We start from the raw sequence: 20,915 nt of genomic DNA, 5'->3' as shown, positions 1-20,915 counted from the left end.
CCTCTAAAATTGACTTGTATTGTAATTATATGGAATGATTCTCAGGTAAACGTTGTAAACAGTTAAATATAGTGGGGGAAAAGTTGGGTTTAAAACAACAGGACAATTCTGGTGGTAGTTGAGTTTTTGTGCTCCTTTGCAAAACCGCCTATCTCGAATCCACATCCACAATTATTTGCCCCTGAGCATCAGAATAATTATCTAATTGGATTATAACTTGCAGGATGAAGGTAACGTATTTATGTGCCTGCCATTGCTGCTATTAGTGCGACACTGTTGATGCTTCACTTAACACACAGGGTCAATCAATATCTCCCTCAGAGTTAACAATGGACCTCTACATTTTTACTGCCTCTGGTCTGGATTCATAGCTCTGCTCTCATCTGGCCCCTTATCACCATTCATATCTGTTTCACTGGGACAGACATGAGGACGGAGAAGCCCATAAGGAAAGGAATTGAAGGAGAGAGAATAAAAGCTAAAAATGAGAACATCCTAAAAAATCCTCCAGCAGTCGAATGTCATAAAGTAGAAAGCTCTTTCCGGGCCTGGACTGTGTCAGGATGTGTCATCTTAAGCACAAACTGCTGGAAGCCGTAACGAAAGAGAGTGCATGAGGAATTAGGGTATTTTATTAGTCTTTATTGTAACCTTGACCTCGGCTTGTTTAGCAGCTCATAAATAGATTTCAAAAATATACAGAAGACCTTGAATTTGTAATGAAAACTAAAATAACTGTCATTTAGGGAGCATTTAGCTAAGTTAGTGAGCTGCTTACCGCAAATAAATGTTCCTCAATTCTGAGTTGAGTTGTTGCAGAAGTTCTCAGTAAGTTTTGTGTATACTATTCTGGGGGCTTTTTCCTGTCTATCTACACTTCCGACTGTTGCTATAGCACCAGTGCTCAAAGCTGAAGTGACGGTGGAACAGATAGACAGGTAACTCTTACAAAGTTTAAATTTAATGAAGGGGTAAAATAGAGTTATGCTGTTTGTGGAGAGACTGGTAGAAACTGCAAAGCTGCATGAGCTCACTTCTCAATGTCCCTGCCAGTAATTAAAATGGTAAATTCTACTCTCATGCAATAACTATGCTGTCAGTCTTTTCACAACTATAACCAAGTAGTTTTAGATGCTTAGACTTAAATATATCACCATAACACATTCAAAATAACCACAATTATTACCTTATGGGCAATATATCATGCTTTTTATGGGTTTATGTTAGTTTTATACTGTTATAATGTCGGATGTCCGTGTTAAACATGGTCAAACTCCCCCAAACTAAAGCCAGGACTTCAGCCAGTCTGATGACCTCAGACTGTTTGTGCATGCCCACAAACAGCCATAGAAAATTGTTGTTTAGGAAGTATCATGGGTTGTGCACTCACACATTTTGGCTCAGATTTAGCCTCGAACATGTAGAGATGTATTTTAAAAAGTTTCCATTTCAAGTAAAAATTTAGAAATAGAACTTAGAACTAAATTACTACTACTAGAGACATTAGCTTAAAGTCTCTAGGGATGGCAATGTTGTTCTGTCTGTTCACCAGTTTGGTCCAGGCTCAAAACTCTCTACAACTACTGGACATGCGTGGTCTCCAGAGGATGACGCCTACTGATTTTGATGATCCCCTGACTTTTTCTTGCCTGTGTCTAATTTTTGGCGTACAACCAAATATTACAGAGACTTTCAGTCCACAGTTCATGTAGGCAACATTTTCACTTGTTGCTTTTGTTAAATACTCTCTCAGCACAGTAGTTGCTCTGTTGATTACAGCGATTGTCATAACTTCTCCTCAGGGCTCAGTTTTCATTTAAGAGACATTTTGTCTTGTCGCTGATCATCTCAGCGCATTTATCGACTTGTAATCAGGAGGGACGTATCTGGAAATGCAGTTAAGCGCTGCTGTATACAAGAAGAAAAACTACAAGATTTACATGTAGAAGTGGCCCTCTGGCATGACATAAAAATATATTTTAGAGAAACTGTAACAACTACTTTATTGGATGATGCTTCAAAACGAAAGAAAAGTGAAGAACAAATTGTCCCCAAATTAATGCCAATATCAGTTGATTTTTAAGAGCACTACACTGGGCCATCTTTTTACAGCCCACACTTGGATGTGACCACACACTCCAACAGGCTCCCTCTGAAAGCATTAAATAGCCCCTAATGTTGAAACTATCATTGCTTAACACGTCTTCTTTGTTTTCTTTTGTGCAGAGTGGAATAGTCATTTCAAGCATGGCATAACTTTTAGACCCAAAAAAAACATTTCACATCAGTGCTTTCAGGCCAACATTAAATGAGCAGGAGGGTAAAATGATTCCATTTAATGTGGACTGTTTTGCTTTCAGATGTCAGTCCATTATATATTTATTTGTTTTGTTCAGGTACATTGCGGTGGGTCTGAAACTAAAATGGAAAAAATTATAGCTAGTAGCAATACTAGCCATCATTTAATGGCTTTATGAAAGAAGAGTAACTCAAAGCTCTTCAATGCTTTTTAGTGAACTTGTGTTAAAAATGTTAGCAATGTGCAAAAACACTGCCTTCATCTGTCTTTTTATTGCATTTTTTTATGCTTTTTTAGAAAGGCAGAATGCAAAAATCCCATTCAGTATTGCTACAGGTTGAAAGCAATGATCACTTCTGCTTCTTTATTGCATTTAGCAGCTCATCGTCAAAGTATCCCCTTATCTCGTAAAATATCTAAACATCTACCTTATGTATTTGCTTATGTTTAGCGCCACCATCAGATTAAAGTTTCCCATAAACCATTTACATATCCACACATCTAATGAATGCACAAATTTGGAGGATATTCGTGGTTCTCAGACGGTGAATAATGACTTTGGTAATCCACTGACTTTAGTGGTGAATGCATGTTTTGCTTTGAAATTCAGTTCAGACAGTTAGATTGATGTCTTATCTTGTGAGGCAGCTGTATTTGAGAGATCATGCAAGAATCCATCTTGTCAGGCTGCAAGTTATGCGCTTGTGGCTAAACCACAAGTAGTTTGCACCAATCAGCGTCCTTGAACTATTGGAAGCTACCGGCGTGGTTTAGGTTTGATGACAGCAAGAAGCGATATCCCGTGATAGACAGATGGTTCATCCAGTCACCTGCTGAGTCTTCTTTTTTTTCTCTTTTTTTTTTTAAAGTGCCTGCCATTTTCCAAAGAGTTTCTAAGGACATCTTGTTTCTGTGCAACAAACCATCTGGTGCGTGAGGTTAATTCATGCCCCCCCCCCCCCCCCCCCCCCCTTCAGAATGATATGGAATAACTTTGATGAAGAGGTCTAATTTTTTATATGTAACATACATTGGTTTATAACACAATACCTCCAAAACGAATGACTGCAGCTGCACATGCGAGCTGGCTAACATGCTAAATTAAGATGGTGAATATGATAAACATTACCTAATCGTCTGCATGTCAGCACTGTCATTGCACTGTCAGCATGTTGACATTTGCATTCAGTTCAAAGCACTGCTGTACCTCACATTTATGCTAGTGTGTCTGTAGACTCTTCTTGTTTGACACCCACTTTTATGGAGTGAAGTATTAACCTGGCTCCTGACCCACATGCTACAGGACTAGAAAGAAGCATGTGTTTGTTCTCTATCCCCTTTTCTATTCTTTTATCCCTGCCTCCCTAACTCACTAATTCCCTCTCTCCATTGCCTTTTCTTTTTAAAATGTTCTTTCATTCTCTCCTCTTAGGAGTTCAACACAAACAAATATATATACTACAAGTACTTGTATTATGATATTGTGTGCTTGAGTTGAAACCCCTGTAAAGGTGCTCTGCATGATGATGTGTGGCTTTGCTGCTTTGGCATGCTTTAGCATTCACCGGTCTGGGATACAGAGAATGTTGTCTGCACCTGATCAGGGATTTAGCAAGTATCTTTCACTAACTGTGTCCATATTTCTGCTGAGGCTGTTTACACAGGCAGACGTGGGGTGACATGCCACATGTTGAGAAAATGAACGTCTTCCTTCGGCTAAGACATTTCTGGCTGTCCATTCAGCTTCATCTGTAGGAGGCAATTGAACAGCTGTATCTCAGTAGAAGCTATTATAGTCTGACTCAGGTGGTAGAATGGCCCCAGGGTTCAGCAGAGAGCGGGGGGCTGCAGCTATTAAAGCAGTAAGCTGTGAATTAAATGCAGACAGACTCAACAACAGATGCCCTAACACTGTTTGACCAGGGGGTTGAGACAGAGGACAGAGACCGTGTCTGTCCAGAGGTAGCCAACTCAGCTAGGGAGATATATTTGAGCTTTGTGTCGTGTTTTTTTTCAGATTCAGACTTGTGCCTTCAAGGAGACAGAAAGGCATGCAAAAAAAAGAAAATCACAAATAAAAAAAGGTCCAATACAGTCTCTGTGAATAGCTTTAACTTTGGTTGCCATAAGCATGAGAGAAGCTGGCATAACACTAGAATCGCCACAAGGTAAAATTTATCCATGGCAGTTTTTTCAATTGTGAATTACTATGTTTTCATAAAATATTCATGTACTCCAGTCTTTAATTTTTCCTAGAATAATGTTGTTAAGGACCACCTATTGTTAAAAATTGTGATGATGAAACAAGATTAAAGACACTAGCATTTATACCTATAACTGCCACCGGGTAAAATTTGCCCGTATATGAAATGCATTTATTTCCATGTGGTTTATGTTTAAATATTCTGAGTTGCTAGGCAACGGCATTCATTGGAGTGTGTGATCTGACGTCAAGTCATAATTAAATGATAAAAAGAGCCGAGGAGAATGACCTGCAAAAACAACGTTGCCAAGCGCCTGAAGTGCAGGAAAGCTGTGTGTGTAAAATGCACAGTCAAAGTGTTGAATGTCTGCTCAAAGTGTGTTAAAGGGACACATTGTGTTCAAATGAAAATAATTTAGCCTACTCAAAAAGTCATTGGGTGTAAAACTTAATTTTTACTTAACTAATTAGTCCTCCATTTTGGTTTTGCCATGTTACCATTTATTGTTTATGGGCTATTAAGCTTAATTTGCCTGTTTCCTTACTCTCTTTTAATGAATGGAACAACAAAAGAGAAATGTATATTTGCTTTAAAATGTCATAAATTTAAAAAAAAAAAAAAAAAAAAAAAAAAGCTTTAATGGTTACCTCAAGTTTCTCAGTGATGTTCTCTTATTCACACATTGTTGAAATGCTGTAATTAATGACTTTGTCATGTCGATTTTGTAGTGGCATCAAATCACCCATAGGTGCAGTTCCATTTTGGGGTATTTAGGCTACTTTGGTCATTCAAATCAGCAGTTCTCAAACCTTTACACATCAGGACCTCTAAACTCAAACAAATGAGATCACACGTCCCCATTTGAAAAGGTTTTTTGCTTTTAGATGTTTCATTACAGAAAGCGTATAAAACCCATAACCATAACAGTCATACATTATGTCATTGTGTTACTTATAGATGGAATCGTAGTGAACATAATTTATCCTACTTTACCCCACTTTGAGGACCACTGATTTAATTTACATTGGTTATACTGACAGCCATGCAAAGCAATTAGTGCTCTTAAAGAGAGGACGAAAACACAGGTTAATAAACTGTCTATTTCAGCTGAATGAATCCTGTTGTATTTCACAATCTGTTAGAGGGGTAGCAGAGTAAAACTGTATTGTAGCACAGTGTTATATCTAAATATTTTATCCCTGCAACTCATCTGACTGCTCAAGGTTGCCTGACAATGAGCATGTGTGGGCTGTACCTCTTTTAGTTTTAGTACTTTTTTAGTTCATTGGTAAGTTGTCGAAACACCAAACACGTACAGTGGGGAAGACCTTAAATAGAAGAAAACAATCAGTTAATACACATGCTGATGTCTTATGCATTATAACAGTACCTCCAGGAAATCAAGATCTTGTGATTGCAATAATTAATGCAAATTCAACCAATCTCATGATCAAAACAAACCCCATACCAGTTGACCCCAATAAAAAAACAACAGAACAGGAAATTCACATAAAACTTTGCAAATTGCATCAACATCTTTGAGAATAGCCTCTGCAAAATCAAGCATTTTTGATTGTAACAATCATACACCAAAAAAACCTCTGTGAAATGCTGGAGGGACTGATTTCAAGTTTAGGCATTATGATGTGACAGACTGATGCTTTAAAAAAATGTTGTTGCACCACAAAGACATTCTTGTGACTTGACATCTGACTGTTCTGGGCATACCACATCTATTTAGAGCCGGATGCCACTGTGCATCTAACTTCTCTGAGAGGAGCGACAAATACAGAAGTGTCAGGTGTTGAAAGAATTGTCTTTTCTTGACTTGCAGTTTATGTATTTCCAACTTGAGGCAAGATACAGTACTGTAAAAATAAATAAATAAAAGCTTTCTGCACAGAGACAATAAATGAAATTTTCCCCTCAGATTCAGTGTACGACTATTGTCATCTATTTGATTTTCACATTCCACACACGCTTAGAGTTCAGAGACTATCATCAACTGTATCATTTTGTTTCCCCAAGATTTAAAGCAGACACTGTTGCAAGATATAGTGCAGGTTGTAGAACCTCTAATGAATGCCCATTTGTTATCATTATGCAGTTATTATGAATAATGCTTTTGCTTTGCTATTCAAACCATTAACTGGGAAATGGTGTGCTGTCAGCCTGAAATATATTGCATCTATCAATAAAGAAATGTTTCGTGAGAAATTTCACAAAGGAGGACACTGTGTTGGACATCCAAATAGTTTCTCTTACTTTGTTGCTGTTATCACTTTGACATTATTTGATGCATTTTATGATTTTCTTTATCTGAGTTGTTTCCCTGATATTATTGTCAAAGTATCAAAGTGTATAATGACATGTAAAACCTAAAGGGTAATGTCTAATGAGGAAGATGTTACAGTGAAGACATAATGAACTCAAAGAGACGCATGAATCAGGTATGAGCTCTCGGGACTCAGAATCTGTTTGTCAGGTGTTAATTACACAGAATATGCACGCACTAAAAAAGCAAAAAGTCTCAAGTGTCTGTTAATAGGAAAGGGCTCCAAATATTGAGCAAGGATCTCATGATTTGATAATGAAAATTATGAAACAGTGTGGTATGAAGTAAACCAGGCCGTGTAAAACAGAGTACTGCATTACTAAACATTACCCTCTTAGCCCATCACCTTACTGTCGTCACATCTTTTGAATAGCTGTAGCAATTGCAGAAGCAGTTTTAAAAAGCTCACTCAAAGGAGGAAAATAATGTTTGAGTGGTGCAGTGTTTGTATACAAGGCACAACAGATCTGCAGCCAAAGGCAGATGGTGTGGCACACAAAGATGAATTTATATTTGTGGAGATAGAGAAAATCCAGTTACAGTTTTATAATGTTTTTTTGTGATATTGCACCAGTAATCTACTGTAGGCACAATACAATGTGTATATAATTATAGAAATAAATAATAGAAAGAATATTAGTTTCTTTAAACCATTAATATGACTGGATCAACATGAGACCACATTAGTAATTCTGCTGCATCACTTCATATCAAATGGTTTTCAAGAAAGAAAGAAAAGGAGGTGCTGCTTCAATTTTTGCTAGACAAAAAAGGAGGGCATGACTCACAGGAGAATTGCTTGCTGGTAATCTGGTGTTTTGTTTGAGAAAAAGAGAGAGAACGAAAGAAAAAGAAGGGCGAGAAAAAGTGGCAAAGCGAACAGAGAAACTTTTAATTGTCTCATTGTTTTTCACCGTGCATGTGTCCAGTGTATGCACAGTGCATGTCCCAGCGCTTTGCACATGATTTAATCAATGTAAGCACAGTTAATCACTGCGTGCAATGACTCTGCTCAGTGCAGTACTTTTCAAATTGGAGGCTGCACATTCATCACATGTATCTGTCCTCCTGCTTCAGTTGGCTGAAAGGATTTAATCACAGTAACTGAGGAAGAAGAAGGCTTTCATATTTTCAGTATAATGCACCTGTGGATGACAGACACTGATAACTATCATCCATTAATATTTAATTGCAGAGTGTGTGTCAAAAAATCACATACACTTGTTTGCAGATGTTTAATTGAAACAGTTGATTATATTATTAGCATTATTTTTGCACATTTTTTCCAAGGATTTAGTTTGCACTCAATGGCAAAATCACCATAATACCAACTGAGCGACACCAAAAAAATATACATCGCTGTCAGATGTCTATTCTCAGCATTCTTGTGATCCAGTTTTCACCTAAATATAAAAACAACTTTCTCATTTGAATGAAACTACTATCTATCTTTTCCTTTATTCATCTCTTCCCACTGTTGAGCTAAACATGCTGTGCTGCCAAACTGAAAAACACCAAAATGTCAAAGTGCTACTTTTGGTAGTCTTTGCACTGCCACAAAAATCAGGCCGTCGCTGGGTTTCCAAACAACAACAAAAAATGCTCTCCAGGTATGCTGGTAAATGACAAAACAGAACACTGAACTTTCACATAACTGTCGTTGGCTTGGGATCTTCTACAGCTGCAGTCAGTCAAGATGTAAAATCGGTTACTTCAGTGGCCCAAACCACCCACGAGACTGAAAGAAGTCTAAAACAGTAGGGGGAAAAATACAGACAGTGCTTGGCTGTATATCCAAGAATTGTTTCTTCATCTGCCTGAAAGAGAAACAGCTTTGTGGGATCTCTTGATTCTCTTCATGATGAAAGTGTCTCTGGAGGCGAAGAAGTGAGCAGGTTCTTACTCACTTAAGGCCACTTCACACTGTGCGGTTTTGGGCAGACTGAGACGAACGTTTGACAATCCTGAGAGAAACATGGTAAAAATCTTTCAAGCCTGTCGTCAATCCAAAACGGTTTTCCTAGATCTCACCGGGAGACACGTCCAGCAAAGACCGATTTGGAGCTTTGGTGATCAAAGGCAACCTGAGGCAAAACAGTGTTCGAAACTTAAAACCAAATTATCATACTGTGAATGTTGCTACGACCTATATCTATCAGAACATAGCATGAAGTGGCACGGAGTACACTGGCTAGCGTAAGTTTAGGGGGAAAACTCACTTGTTCTCCTTAATACATCCATGGCACACAAAAACCAAACTGGATGGAAGTGAAATAAAAATACTAAGCTGATTCATGTGGCTTTGCCTTCATATACTTTTTTTTCTATTTACATTGTAGTGCTATGATTCCACATGCATTCAGCCCACAATCTGATATACCTCAGAAAAATATCATACAGTCTGACAGAGATTGTGACCAAGGCATCTCACACAGTATGACATGCAAAAAAAACGTACACAATTGTTGTCGCACAGTCTAAAGGGCCCATATTCCAAAAAAATCTAAATTAATCTAAAACTGCAAAGTGTTACATTGCTGACACCAAAACATGAAAAGTCCCTTCCTTTGGGTGGTTCAATACCTAAAGTATAAATACAACTGATGCAAAGTGTTGTTTTGAATATTAATACTAGTGATACTAAGATCAGTAGCAAATAATGGATCCATGTCACATTAGATTACATTCTGGACGTACAGGTATGATCACTCGCCATATAGTACATGCACACTGCTGTTGCGTGCATGCATGCAGAGATTACCTCATTAAATTCAAAGAAGAGATAATCCAGATTTCAGATAATCCAATGGGTTTTTGATGGGTTTGTTTGTTTTTAATCCTTCAGTTTATGTGAACATTTCAACATTTGGAGACATATGGTTTTCACTGGACAATGAGGACTCAATTAACAGAGAACAGTCAAAATAAAAGAGATAATATTGGCCCTAAAACTACTTAATTTCAGATAGAAATCAGTTTTTATGGTGTCACTCAACCCTATTTGGGATTTTTGGCTCATTTTGGATTTAGAGTCACTGTTAAGCTTCAGAAGTGTAAATGAACAAAACAGGCAGTGATGCATGTGAACAAAGAAAGGGATTTTTATTTAGGTGGATTTTTCACCTCATAATTACTTATTTTATTCATAGTTTTTTGTTAAAGTTTTCGATCATTAGAGTGTAGTTTGTTAGCTGGATCAGCTGCGTGTCATTGTTTTCCATTGATAACAAAAACAGACGGATAGGGAGCGCTGAGAGAAGCAGAATGTGAGTGGGAGGCTTATTACGGCAATCCACATCTGTTGAGACGGATTGGGAATTTGAGCAAGTAAATGGAATTGAATTTACAGTATCTTATCAGTTTGTTTGTTTGGGGTTTTTTTTGTAAATGTCTTGTTATTTTCCCACACGTTGTAGAGGTAAATCTGAACACTGCAGTACCAGTTGTCGTTGCAGGTTTTCCCTGTGGATATGCATAAATGTTTGAGGAGTGTAAACCTCCATTGTGTGCAAGTTAGAGAGTGTTTTACCCATCCCAGATGTTATGATGTTGAGCTAACACAGTTTCTGCCATTAATGTACATGGGCCCTCGCTTTAGCACTAAAACTAACTGGCCTAACCTCAACCATGAAGCAAGAGACAGATCAGGGCTGACAGTAATGGATGCCCCAAGTAAACATAAATGGAGGGAGCTTTCTTTAGAAAAACATACCCAAGTCTACGCTCAAATATTACTATGCAATTCTTGTCTCTGTGAAGGGTTGTCCAGTCTAATGTAAGACAATGCCTGAAACTGGATCCTGAGACTTAAAATGAGATGCACCATGATAGACAAAGAAAGAATGAGACATGCTACAGAATAACACAGACTTTGACATCTTACACCCTTAATCCATTTTTAAACTGCATTGTCATGTTGCTTGATCTGAAATCCAACATTTCTCATGCATTCTTCCTCAAATTCAGTATAAAGATAATCTTTACCAAGTTTGGATTTTGCCAGGAAAAAATGTACATTGATCGGCTTTCTGGACAACACAACTGTTGCATGGTACTGTGAATCTTCAAATTTAGTGCAACAGTGTTTATTTCCTTATCCCTTGCAGTTGTTAAGCCTTTTGATAAACCACAGGCAGACAAGGCTCAGCTGGATATTCCATGTAATCATCGCTACCCAGATTTTAACCTCCCTTTAGGAAAACAGCTAACACTGATAAACTCCTGAGAATGTTTTTAGGAAGCTGTATCAAGTCTGCACAGACACTCAGTCAGAGGTTTATGTTATTTATAGGAGGGGAAGACTTGCCTTATAATTCCATAGACAAAAAAAAAAGAAAGACAGCTGCTGTAAACAAAACAAAGATCCCACTGCAGCCTACTGTGCGCTCTGATCTATCTCAGAAAATGACTTTATTTTCGTCTCCTTTGAAATGCAGTAAGAAGGGTAAGAGATGGAAATGAATGATAGAACTCAAGAGATTATCGAAGGGCAGAGTGAAAGAAGAGAGAGAGGAAGGTGAAACAAAGGGGATATCTGTGGCTATAGACTTCAGCTGAAAGGATGATAGCCTGATGGAGAGATAAGAGAAAGAGGGGGATAAGGGAGAAAGAGGACATCGGAAATGGAGAGGGTGAAAGAGAGGCTGAAAATGGATACCTCGATGGTTGTCTCTAGAAGGAGAGGATAGCAGCTCCTGCAGATTTTGTGATGAAGAGATAGTGATTGAGGGAAACTAGTGAATGCAGGTTGGGTAGAGGAAGTATGGATATCTATTTCTGTTGAAACTCTATGAAAGACTGACTCCAGTGTTGTGTACTATGATCCTAGCCAGCTGAGAGATAGCATCAACCAGGCATGAACTCAGGACAAAGAAAGAAAGGTGGGGCCAATGAGGGAAAGTGAGACACCTCGGAGTCTCTCAGTGTCACAAACTATTAATTAAAGAAATTGAAGTGATACAAATGAAGTGGCCCACAGAGTGAAAACTACTTATGTATGCAAAACTAGCTCCTAATAGGCAGACACGTGGTTATTTTGGATGAACATAAACAAGGCGACTGGGGAAATAAGGACTCACAGCATTTTAATGGCTGAATTATCATGATTTTTTCATGCACGGAGTAACGCGTCCCTTTGGTTCCAGGATTAAGTATGACACACACAGCTGGGACCAGACTGAAGATGTTGCTGGGAGCATGTTCCGCTTGTCTAGCAGGGTTCGTCTGTTTCTGGCCCTCAGCCAACCCTCACAGCCCCCACATGCTGAGCTGCATGCCGCAATGTCACATCACACAAACATTTCCCCAAAGCTGGGTTCACATCAGACAGACGCTCTCCTAAAGCTATATCCATCCACCTCAACCCGCAGCCCACGCCATGTCACCCACTATGTACACAGCAAACAGGGCTGGAGTGGTAAAATAAATGGGTGGATAAACTCTTCCTTACTTCAGCTAGTCTTATCTTGGCTGTGAAGACCATAATGGATGCATGGACTAATAAGTCTGTATCTTTAAAAAAAGAAAAATTCACTTCGCTCATGGTCAATATGGATTTAATTATGGATTAATGTTTGGTATGTAATGCACTCACAAAAACTGATATTCATTTAAAAAATAATGCCCAATCAAGCATCAAACAGTTTGACTTGCAGATGAAAAATCAGCATCTTGTGTTTCATAGTGACTCAAACTATTACTAACTAAAATAACTGATGCAAACAGCCATTTAATATGTCCAACTGACATTAAATTGCCTTTTGTGCCTTCTACAGCATACAGCATTATGTGCTCTATAACAACTTGTCCTTGTCTTCTCCTTTAAGAAAAAGATCAACGTACCAAATACCATTCTGTCACTCACTTATATAGCCGGAGTCTTTATGTCAATACAGAAAATCAGTCTTGCATAAAACGATAACTTTTCATTCTATCATAGGCAGAGCAGACGGACACACTAAGCCTGATTGCGTCCTGATACACAACACAAGAACCACAGACACTGAACAACAACCTACAACATCTTTCTTGCTAAAGTTTCCTTCTTATCTAACTCACAAACATGGACACACGTCTTGTCTCAACCATAGCTTGTTGAATGAGCCACCAAACAAACATTAACAAGGGAAATTGCAGCACTATCATCAGTTAGCAGGTGAGATAGCTAGTAAGCTTAGGTCCCATTAGGTCCTGTTTTGGTGAATATCATACTAGTTAATTATTTATAATATCAGTATATTTGGAAGAAAACTAGTTTCATGATACTATCGTACTATGGAATCAGTCATGAGTCCATCCTCTGTACTCTGATGCATTTGTTTCCCTGATGAAAGCTATTCCAGTCTGTTTGCTAGCTTCAGTGTGAAGGGTTTGTTTGATTTAGCATGGATGTGTAGTGGTTTGATTGTTCCTGCATTTTAACAGTTGTCTTAGTGTCCGAACGTGGATTCATTGTTCAAGTGTAGAAGAAAAGGAACATAGGATCTACAACAGAAAACTGCATAGGTCTGAGCTCACCAACATATGTAAAGTGAACTAAAGTCTATGCAAACATTTTGGGGGAACAGAATTCTGAAAATCCCCCTCTGCCGAGGCGTTAAGTACGACAAAGACATCCTGGACCTGGTTAAGCAGAGCCAGACTGAGCCCAGTTGGGTTCTGCCGAGCCACTTGGATCAGGAGCCACTTGTAGCTGGCACAGCCCAGCTCCCTTAGGGCCTCTTCATAGACTTAGCCAAGGCAAAACAATGGGCCAAAGCCGGGAGAAATCACACCACAAACCTCATGCCAGATAAACCAAAAGAGAAACAGAGAAAGAAAGAGAGAACGAGAGACGTGGGATGATGAGTGAGCATGAGCATTGGTATATCTCTTCTTGACGACTTTATAGAAGCTACATTTGAGACGTATTAAAGGACATGATTGAATGGGCATGTGAAAGCTGCTCCACCTTGAGGTCTGTTGTCGAGACTTTATGTCGTTCTTCCAAGAGCCCCTGGCATGAGCCTGAAGGGAAAGCAGAGGTAGCGCAGCTGAAAGAGAGGCAAAAAGAAAATAAACAGTCGGCTAGGGACAGGCTCATGGAAGGAGCCGAATGGATGTTTGTATTCCTGAATGCAGAGAAGTGACTGCATGTCATCAACATGACCGAGCAGTTATTGGATAATTTTTCAAGCACATTGTCAACTCCTCACTGAGTGTCATTTCAGGCTATTTGAAAAAGGGACTAAGCTCTTTGATGTCTGCCTAATGTGACGGAACCTGGGAGTGAGATTTCTCTCCTTTGTTTATCTTGCCTTCAGCAGAAACACCACGGCCCTCACTCAAACAAATAATAACCACCATTTCATATGGGAGCATTATTTGTCAGTAGTTTGAGTTTATAATACACGTGTGAGTGTCCACAAAGACGTTCAAGCATACTTAAATTCTTTTTCATTTTACTGCTGCATAGGAAGATGAAATGGTCTTATATGGAGAGCAGCATTTGCTTGTTTTCTTATTTTATTCTGTGGCCAGAAATGTTCTCATTGCGTGCCAGAAAAAAATGAGTTTTGGAGTGAATCTGAAGAACTGTAGCTCACTCCATCCTCTATGAGTCAGTTTGTCTGGCTTACAGCATAAAGCATTGCATCAGGAACAGTAGACTGTTGTTTATTCATCAGTTTATTCTGCTTTCTTCATCATTAATAAAGATGAGGGGGTCTGATTGTGGAAAAAGCCATTGTGAATTAAGAGGCCACATGCCTAAATCCATTCCCTAGTCCTCTTTATGCTCTAGGCTGTTGTCACAATCCAGTAGTGAAATTGCTTCTCAAAAGCACATGGAAGTTTAGAGGTCATATCAAAAACAGATACTGTATTATGGTGTGATGTTAGTTATTTTTAACACTCGCAAACATGAATTATAGATTCTCAGTTGACAATTTTAACATAAAATACTCACCTTCACATAGTTATGTGGTATTAACCAGTTTTCAATGTATTTAACTATAGCTATGACACAAAATACATCATAATAAAACAATAATAAACCCTCCCTCCCTCCACTCAGAGTTGTGTTTGTCTTCATTTTGTCTCAGTTGGATGTTTGGCCATCATTGTGCAAAATAACTTATGTGCACTAGAAGGTGGAAAGCAGCGTGATTTTTGACATCACGACTACCTGTAGTTTGGAGGCATTGGTGGTTCATTGCACAAACACTGGAAATTGACTTTTCAGTGCAGTAGCTTTCAACAAAATATACAAAATAATAGTATTTTATTATTAATTTTAAATGTATCAAATAATAAAACAATTTAGATTCGAAGCTTCCTTTAAAAAATATAGAAAAGAAAGCTCAAATTGAGTCTAAATAAATCTATGTAACTGCTAATGGTCTGGGCAGCAATGAATAGCAGAAATTGAGTGCTTTTAGCAGCGGGAAAACATTCTGGGCCCTATTTTAACCCCGCAAGTGCAATGACAAGCACAGCATGGTAGGTCTTAGGTGCATGGACAGTGGGCGTCTCCATGTGCACCTGATATCTTGGTTCATGTATGTACAACAGCGCAAAGTGCAAAGTAGTTGGGTGAAGGCAGGCACAGTGTTTATTGAATACACTCTCAGTCAATTACATCGCTGGTCTCAAAGCAAAGAAACAGCTGTGCCAGTCACAGTTAAACATGATAACGACAGCTTTTCTCATCAGTTAGTTACCGCAATAACAATGGAATTAGAGAATAATGTATTTGGTGAAGACGTTTATGATCACATTGAGCCAGCGCTATTTCAGCAATAATTCTAATATATCTCACCTTGTAAATGCTCATATAGTTAAGTTATTTATGTTACACAACACTATTTGCAACGCAGTGTATTTCGAGACTAAAACATGAGACGCTACTTTTGAAAAAGAAAGTTGGAAAATAGGCTATGATGAGCCCCGTAACCCGACGCCTCTCTCATAAACAGGAAAAGTATCGAGTTATAACCAACCAGATGTGTGTAGAGGTGTGTGTGGGTATTCTGTAACAACCGGGTGTCATTTTTAGCCGATTTAATGAAGGTAAACACAGTGAACAGCCACGCGTAATGGCACTGCGCTCTGGAGCAGCACTTCTCTAATCAGAGGCTGCAGATTTAGCAACATATCAGTCCTGCTGCCTTCAGTTGCTTCAGGGATTTAATGAACTGAAGGAGAAGTTTTTCATACAATATAAAACAGTTATGGACTACAGATACTGTAAAATTCACCCACAACCATTTATAGATTCATGCAGACTTATTTACAGATTTTTTTTGCTCAAACCACACATTAAAAGTTATTTTCTGTGCCAATTTTGATTGTAGATGTTTAATTTTAATATATTTTAAGTATTAATCTGTTGCATCATGTTTACATTACATAACATGTCTTCTGAGACTTTTTTCAGTGCAAAATCTAAGGCCCAAACTTTAACCAACATGTAACAACTACCTTTTCACTGCTTCATTTGAATCAACCTCACACCTGTCAGAACCTTTCCTCCCACCTGTGCTCTGTGTGCTCTGGGCAAAGCAAGGTCAGGAAAATACTTCCACCTCCACGAAAACAGGGCCCAGATTTGCACTGGACCATATTCTTCACCCTTTAGTTAGTATCTTGGCAAATCTGCATCGTGAAAAAGTCATGCTGCTTTGCAGTTACGACTGTCGTACAATCACCATGATAACTGAGGAAAAACATCTAAAAATGATGATGATGAGCCAAGCTCTGAAATGATAAGTGCCTTTTTAATATGATTTTTAAACGGATATAAGGATATTTATCCGACACCACTGTGAAGAGTGAGTGTATGAATGTATAAAGTCTGTGTGTTTTGATTTGTAGAAGTGGTGGGAAGTTTTTGACAGGTCAGTGAGGTAACGAGGGCACGAATTTTACTGGAAAAATTCAAATCCTGTTAGATGCTGTCATATCTAAATAATGTATTCCTACTTGTTTACATTCCTAATGCGTTGAGCCCAAAGAGTTGAACTTCACTGACGATGTGTTTTTCTCATGATGTAATGACAACATTTTATTTATTAAACCTTTATTTATTCAGGGTACATCAGCTGATCTTACATGCTCTTTTACAGCAACGCCCTATGAACTGTTGAAGAAAATGTGCCTCCTCACAAGAGTGCAATCTTTATTTTCTTGTATTCAAATGTGCCTCATTTAATCAAGCATGATGATTAAGTCTCAAATTTGTAACGGTGGAAATGAGGAGTAGATTAAGATTAAAACATTTTTTTTTTGACATTTCTCAACATTTGCATACACTGAAACAAAATGTATCCTGTACATTTGACCCATCCTGTATACTAGAAGCGGTGGGTGGCCGCATTGCAGCGCCTGAGGATCAATTGTAGTCCCTTTTTTTGCCAGTGCCAGGGGTAACGGGCACTGACAGGAGTATTAACCCCAACAAACATGTCTTTGATGGTGCATCCGGCGGAAACCCACGTAAACACAGGGAGAACATGCAAATGCCACACAGAAAGGACCTCCCGGTTGCTTGCTGTGCTCGCTTGCTGTGAGGCAGCAGTGCACTGAGCGCTGAGCTACCATGATGCCTAAACGATGGAGTGGATGAAGAGGGTTGGGCTATGTGTGTGTGTGTGTGTGTGTGTCTATTGTGAATAATATCAGTCAGTTGCTGCAGAGGATTACAGTGTCTTTAGAGAACATTTCTGTTTTACATTACTTCATTAGGCTCCTTTTGATAACCTTTCATTTCACATTATTAGTTTTCATTTAATCCCGGCCCATGTCTAAGCCGCTGTCTGCAATGTACGGCGTGATGGCAAAAGCCTGTGGAGAGACAACCCCTCTACAAGTGTAGGGCTGCGTAATTAAGCAATAAGCCACAAGAGGCCAAGCTTTACAGTGATTTTTTAACAGCTGCTATGAGATTTGTTGTTGGGCAAGAGTTGTTGGCTGTTAAAAAAATCAGTGTGAAAATCAGCACTATTGACTTACCGCATTTAGGAAAAAAATTTAAAAATCTGAATATTCTAGTAGATGTAAATTAATAGAAGATATTAAGTATAAGAAGAAGAATTCATCAGAAGTTATCTTACTCAAGACTTTCAGAAAATTCAGAGAGTGGTTAAGGCTGTCACTTTTTTCAAAATCTTACATTTGAATGTATTTGAACTAGAAAGTCCTTCATTTGAAGTAATTTTGATACAACCCATATACCGTAATGTGTCTCAGTTACATTTTACTGTGAATGTCATAAGCATATATATGGTCAGCAATGTCCATCTGTCAGTAGTCAGTCTAATCTTATATCTAATCTATATTTTCCTGTGTGGTGTCACGAAACTGCACTATGTGTCCTGAGATAGAGCTGTATCAGACCAAGTTGTAGAGTTGCTGTTGCTTTTTTGCGCGTTTGATGCCTCCGCTGCCTCGCTTGGGTGGCAAGGTGGCAGTAATCCCCAGATTTTTTGACATAGATTAAGACAGCTGTTTTTTACAAAGTTGGCAAACAGCCTTATCTTTGTTGGTAATTTTTCCCCCAACAGTGTGCCCCCCTGCAAATACTTCCACACACTGCTTTTCAGATGCTTCGGTGTCTTGATTATCCGATCAGCGTGGCTTTGCTCACTACTGTGCTTCTCTATTTTTATTTATTAGCCTGATAGTGAATTTTAAGAACTCCCTCTGGATCACAAGGCAAATTACTTTAATGGTCTGTTGTGCTCACATTTTGAATTTGAAACGGTCATTACAGTCCAAATATTTAATTTCTTCCAATGTTCAAATGAAGGTTCGGATTTGGAATAAACAGTCCTCATAGAAAATAAATATATTTCATTTACATTCTGTACTTAACTCTTTATATGTTTGTTTTAATTTCTAGTGGCGTTGTCCACCATTCCAGCGTTTTTTAATTTGATCTCATTGATATTAGCCTCACTCTTTACTGTTCACCCTTCTGCAACCAGATCAGAGCCAAATTAAGTTACTGCTAATGCAAACCCTTTCTGCAACACTTTTTACTGCTGCTAGTTCACGTGTTGGGTCTTTTATTGTGAAGCATTAACAAAAAAAACCAAAGTATTTGTCACTGTGGTTAGCACTGTTTGATAATGTAAAATGCATCTTCAAAACAATACATGGTAATTGTTTTTTTTATATTTTAATGCTGATCAGTGGTTGGTCTTCTGTTTTATATTGTACAAAGTAGAAATGTTTGCTGCCCCCAGAATTCAGGGATCTGTCGTGTGAAACCACATTTTCTTTTACCACCAGTAATCAAATCACCAAGGACTTAAATCTTAAAGATCCCCTCCAGGCATGTTTTAAGAAGCATATAAAATACTCTACTATGAATAATAATTTGCGTCTGATATAGTTTTTTTTCCCCCAAAAAAAGTGCAATTATGTTGTTAAAATCCTTGAAATGACATCTACTCTCCTTCACCCTTATTAAAAATCCACAATCTATAAATATGCAAATATTGTTCATTTCAGAAGTTAAACTGCTGAATAAAATATGTTTCGTACTTCACTCTAAAGTCCCTTTTTCGTGTTTGTGCACTGGAGGCTTCAAGTTTCCACATCACACTTGTGTAAAGTTTAATATTGGACCAGAATTGGTGATGTCACAAATAATGCTCATAGGCCCGCTTCTTAAAATTGGATTTTCAATGAGCACAGATAAACTTTCCATTCTCAGCAGATGAACATGAAGAGAGCCTTTTGTAAGAGGTGAGAACAAACTGGCTATAAACAACTATGACTCGAATGACGCTAGTTACACAGTTGAAGCAGTTAGTTACACACATGACCACTCCCATATCCAATGCCCCTTTTTGTCATCTTATATGAGCTGTTCAATTTAATTAATTATCCCTGTAAAAGCATTTTTATGCAGCAGCTCACTACCCAGATCAATAGATATGCACACAGTTGATAGGAAAGAAAGGAAAAATCATGTTCATCACAAAGCTAAAAACAATGTAGCTACCTGCAAATAACAACAATCTAAACGAATATGATCTACCAAAAAGCTATTGCGCTCTTTTATCCCTTTTATTCTACAAACCCAAAGAGCTAGCAGGTAGATATTCCATTTGAATCCGTAAATCACTGCTGTTTATATATGGTATTTAATCAGCACCATTTACCCATCATCTGCTTCTACTCATGAGCTCTAACTGTGGTTTGGTTTTCTTTGAGGTGGGCGGGTATCATTTTTGTTTCGCCCTATGTGAAATTTTAATTGTATGCTGTCGGGAGTGACGAGGTTAGAGCCTAGACACCATGCATTAACTGTTCATAACTCTGTATTCATAAATTAATGAATCTGTTCAAGTTGGCTGACTAAAAATTCAGGTTTCAGCTGTGCCAGACAGACATCACATACTTCAGCTGAAAGCGGCAATTTCCTAGATCACCAATAAAGCCACCCTATTATACATTAATGGTCCAAGCCTGTCATTTTTTTGTGCATAGTTTGGCATAATTGAAATACCAGGCTTTTAAATTCCCATCAGTTGTCTCAGAAAAATGCTCGTCTCACGCCTAGCTCATTGTGGGCTGCATCACAGACAATACACAGATATTAACGAATGACCTTCATGACATTAAGTCAAAGTTCTGCTGCAGAAATAGATGATTTGATTGTCATAGAAAGTATTTGTGTTCAGATGCAGTATTTAATAGCACTGTTTCTCTCCTCTACCTAGAATTATAGCCCCTTCAAATGTTTTCAAAGGAGAAATGAGTGCTCACGGTCTCATTTAAAACAATAACAGGCTGATGCTGATGCTGATGTGTTCCTCCTCTCAGTTAACGCCTCCGCTGAAAAACATTTAGTGTCACTTCTGTATAAGTGGGTTATGGTTTACAGATACTGAAAGAGGATATGAGGGCTCACTAACAATTTTGTCTTGTTCAACCAGCGCTATGCATTGCTGGCCATCTGTTTGCCAAACTGAATCTTGAACAAGGGTTTATCGAAATTAGCAGCTACGACAAAGTGGTCAGCTCTATGAATTTGAACTGATTACAAAAGTGTACGGGTTAAGCAGTTGTTCAAACGACATCCCTGACG

At 38.4% G+C, this 20,915-nt stretch overlaps 1 protein-coding gene across 1 annotated transcript in view; it reads left to right on the top strand.

Annotated features, from left to right (window-relative positions):
- Positions 1-20,915, top strand: part of LOC133995330 (netrin receptor UNC5D-like) — a 169,712-nt gene that overhangs the window by 108,149 nt on the left and 40,648 nt on the right. The gene's annotated exons all lie outside the window — the stretch shown is intronic.

This window comes from Scomber scombrus, chromosome 15 (genome assembly GCF_963691925.1).
Source record: "Scomber scombrus chromosome 15, fScoSco1.1, whole genome shotgun sequence".
Lineage (NCBI taxonomy): Eukaryota > Metazoa > Chordata > Actinopteri > Scombriformes > Scombridae > Scomber > Scomber scombrus.
This window is presented reverse-complemented; position numbering and strand designations above follow the sequence as displayed.